The sequence below is a fragment of the Nicotiana sylvestris genome, chromosome 9 (genome assembly GCF_000393655.2).
Source record: "Nicotiana sylvestris chromosome 9, ASM39365v2, whole genome shotgun sequence".
Taxonomy (NCBI): Eukaryota; Viridiplantae; Streptophyta; class Magnoliopsida; order Solanales; family Solanaceae; genus Nicotiana; species Nicotiana sylvestris.
The window spans coordinates 65,411,592-65,416,427 of record NC_091065.1 but is presented as its reverse complement, the minus strand read 5'-3'; positions in this window follow the sequence as shown (position 1 = coordinate 65,416,427).

The following is a 4,836-nucleotide window of genomic DNA, read 5'->3' as shown; positions in this document are numbered from 1 at the left end:
AGTCTAGAAACCTTAGTTTGCAGCTCTTTAGCTTGAGATCTTGTATATGGCCTTGGAGCTTCCAAAACTCTATCCTTGTCCTTGATGCTATCACCTTGTTTTGTAATTCTTTAGCTTGACATCTTGTTAAAGGCCATCTTTGAGATTCTAAAGCTTTAGCCTTGTCCTTGAATAGAGTTGAGCTTCCTAGGATGCTATCATTCCCCTCTTCTTAAAAAAAATTCGTCCTCGAATTTTGACCTTAATCTTCAAGAACTAGGATCCCCTCTTCTTGTTTCTTTTCTTGACTTGGAAACCAAATAATACTTGAATTCTGAAAATAATAATGAATAACAACTCTTTTTTTTGGGTTGATTTTTTTTTTGCTCAAGAACCTCCCAAGATTATCAAGATTGGTATCTTGATATGCCTTTGCTCTGATACCACTTGATAGCAACACGATAGGGGATTCAAGAAGTACTAGAGAAAATCAAAAAAAATGCGGAAGCTATAAGAAAATAAAGAAACGAAATAGGCAAAAATTAAGGATAGATTGAATAAAAGAAAGAGTTTCTTGAATTCAAGAAGTCTATTCTTGAAGTTGAATCCTAACAACAACAATTAGCTAACGAAAAACCAATCGCCTTTGGTAGAGAATTAAAAACAAGAGATAGATTGTGAAACCTGACCCTTTAAAAATAATAAGAACAACAATAAGCCTAAACTTATCATCTTCCTTGAATACCTAGAAGTGATCTAAGATTTTGAAAATGGTGAAATCCGACCCTTTAGAATAACAACAACAACAATAAGCCTAAACTTATAACCTTTCTTGAATACCTAGAAATGATCTAAAATTTCAAAAATGGTTTAATCTTACCACCTTAAGTTGATTCTTGAAGGTTGAAGAATAAATCCAAGAGTAACTACACACAAGGGTGCAATGAAATTTCTCACATTTTTTTATTGATATTGTCCATCATAATATTCCCTAAAAACAAAGAAGACACCCCTTTATATAGAGAGGGAGTCACTTAACTCTACCAAAACAAAGAAAGAAAGTCCTAACTACTTTGGATAAAAAGTCCTAATTACTTTGGACAAAATGTCCAGTTACCTTAGGATATTATCTTGAAAGTCCAAAAATCAATCTTGGAAATCTTAGAAATCTTTGAAAAAGAAATAAAGTCCTTTTACTTTGGACAAACTGTCCAACTACCTTAGGATATGTTTGGACACATTTTAGGTGCCAAAATGGTCCAAAAATGGGCTAATTAGGACCTTCTTCAAAGGATGTCTCTTGGAATCCAATACTCCTCTTCTTGGACATAAATTTGGGCCATAAAACAATTATAATACCTAGCCAATTCATATCATTTATCCTTGAGCTCTTTCTCCCAATTAGCAACTTCTTTATTTGCACTTGAAGTCTAATGACCTTGTTTTTGCAACTCTTTAGCTTGACATCTTGTTAAAGGCCCACTTTGAGATTCCAAAGTTTTATCCTTGTCCTTGAGTAGAGTTGAGCTTCCTAGGATGCTATCATTCCCCTCTTCTTGAAAAACATTCGTCCTCGAATTTTGACCTTAATCTTCAAGAACTAGGATCCCCTCTTCTTGTTTCTTTTCTTGACTTGGAAACCAAATAATACTTGAATTCTGAAAATAATAATGAATAACACCTTCTTATTCTTTTTTTTTTGGGTTGATTTTTTTTTTGCTCAAGAACCTCCCAAAATTATTAAGATTGGTATCTTGATATGCCTGTGCTCTGATACCACTTGATAGCAACATGATAAGGGATTCAAGAAGTACTAGAGAAAATAAAAAAAAACATGCGGAAGCTAAAAGAAAATAAAGAAACGAAAAAGACGAAAATTAAAGATAGATTGAATAAAAGAAAGAGTTTCTTGAATTCAAGAAGTGTATTCTTGAAATTGAATCCTAGCAACAACAATTAGCTAACGAAAACTAATCGCCTTTGGTAAAGAATTAAAATTAAGAGATAGATTGTGAAACCTGACCCTTTTAGAATAACAAGAACAACAATAAGCCTAAACTTATCACCTTCCTTGAATACCTAGAAGTGATCTAAGATTTTGAAAATGGTGAAATTCGACCCTTTAGAATAACAACAACAACAATAAGCCTAAACTTATTACCTTTCTTGAATACCTAGAAGTGATTTAAGATTTCAAAAATGGTTTAATCTTACCACCTTAAGTTGATTCTTGAAGGTTGAAGAATAAATCCAAGAGTAACCACACACAAAGGTGCAAGAAAATTTCTCACATTTCTTTATTGATATTGTCCATCATAATATTCCCTAAAAACAAAGAAGACACCCCTTTATATAGAGAGGGAGTCACTTAACTCTACCAAAACAAAGAAAGAAAGTCCTAACTACTTTGGACAAATTGTTCTAATTACTTTGGATAAAATGTCCAACTACCTTAGGATATGATCTTGAAAGTACAAAACCAATCTTGGAAATCTTAGAAATCTTTGAAAAAGAAATAAAGTCCTTCTACTTTGGACAAACTGTCCAACTACCTTAGGATATGATCTTGAAAGTCAAAAATCAATCTTTGACTTGGAAATCTTGAAAGGCTTGAAGGAAATTTGCAAGCAACTTGGTACCAACTTGTACTCAACTTCTAGCACGACTATTGTACCCTTATTTGACATCAAGTAAGTCCTTTTTATGTTATAAAATCGTGACTTCATGTACGACTTATTAGGCTGCAAGTTTGGACACATTTTAGGTGCCAAAATGGTCCAAAAATGGGCGGATTAGGACCTTCTTCAAAGGATGTCTCTTGGAATCCAATACTCCTCTATTTGGGCCATAAAACAATTGTAATACCTAGCCAATTCATATCCTTTATCCTTGAGCTCTTTCTCCCAATTAACAACTTCTTTATTTGCACTTGAAGTCTAATGACCTTGTTTTTGCAACTCTTTAGCTTGACATCTTGTTAAAGGCCCTCTTTGAGATTCCAAAGTTTCATCCTTGTCCTTGAGTAGAGTTGAGCTTCCTAGGATGCTATCACCGTATCGTAACAACACAACCTCTATAAACTCAAGCAGCCGTAATAGACTCACCAACTGGAGTAGACACCGAAAATGGCTCATGAAGCTGATCCGGTTCTCTCCCAAATTCCATAGCAACAAAAGGGGTAAAATAGGACAAGGTGAAACCAGGGTCAATAAGTGCATACACATCATGAGATTGGAAAGTCAGAATACCTGTAACAACATCTAGAGAAGCCTCTGCGGTCTGGCGACCACTCATAGCATAGAACCGGCTGAGTCCTCCTGAACTTTGCACACCACCCCTAACTGCACCACGCCCTGCGGGTGCTGGGGTATCTCGAGATGGAGAGGGGGCTGAAGATGTAGCAGCTGCTGGACTAGATGACTGAGTTGTACCCCTACCCGATCCTTGGCGGGATACATGACAATGCCTCTGAATATGACCCCTTATCCCACATTCAAAGCATATAGGTAACTCCAAATAGCAAATCCCTAAGTGCATCTTCTTGCACTTGGGGCACGGGGACCTATGCTACTGCCGGGATCTGTCTCCTAACTGACCCCACTGGTAGGATCCCCTATTGCCCAGACCGGGCCTGAAACAACTCCATTGCTACTGCTGGCTGGGCCCTGATGGCGGTGCACTGGGTGAAGACTGTGCAACAGACTGGGACGACCCATATGATCCTCCACTGAAAGATGATCTTCCCCCACCTAATGACTCTCCCATGTTGCCCGTATACCGGGCCTTGCTATTATCCTCTCTCTCCATTCTGTTCTTCAGTTTACGGTTCTCTGTGGCTCAAGTAAATGCTACCGTCTTCCCATAATTCATGTCAGAATTCAATGCTGCCGTAGAATCCTCATTAATAGCCAAAGGATTAAGGCCCTGAACAAACCGGCGCACTCTGGCCTCCATTGTGGGCAACATATGAATGGCATATTTAGACATGCGAGCAAACACCATGTGGTACCCCCACACACTTCTACTACCTTGCTTCAGATTTTCAAACTCTACTGCACAGCTGCCCTTGTCTCAGTAGGCATGAAATGATCTATAAGGTATCGGCAAACTCGCTCCACCTCGCCGAAGGGCTCCCCTCCTCACGGGAATCTTCCCTCAACTCAAACCACGAATAGGCCACCCCTTTTAGATGATAGGAAGCTAACTCTACTCCCTCTATCTCAGTAGCACGCATAAGCCTAAGGGTCTTGTGCATCTCATCAATAAAATCCTGAGGGTCTTCTTCTGGATTGGCACCCGAAAACACTGGAGGGTCTAACTAAAGAAATCTATTCACCTTGGAACTGGTGGAATCCCCTTGCTGGCTGGATGAACTGGGCGCAACATTAGACCTTTGGGCCTGAGAGGCCACTAGCTGGGTCAACATCTGAATAGCTCCCCTAAGATCCCCATCAGAAATACCAGAACTGGAAGCTGGGGCTGGAGGCGGAACATGAGTATCAATAGGAGGGATAGTGGTACCCTCCGCAGGTGAACTGAGGTAGTCTGCTCTAGAATAGAAGAACAAAGCAAGGTGATAGCAGGGCGACTACCCTCACCCGCAGTATCAAGCAGTGAATCATCAGCCACTCCTGAGGTGGCATTGGCTTCTTGGCCAATTCTCGCTTTCTTCTAAGGTGTCATTTTCTGAAAGATAGAACAATGCACTAATTAGAGAGAGAATAGTTTCATAACAAGTTTCTTTTGCCACACGATCCACAATATCAAAGAAGGGTGTTATTCCAAAATGCCCAAGTAGCCTTCAACTTATAGATGTGGTTGACTACACACAGATAAGAAGGACACTACTAGGTACGG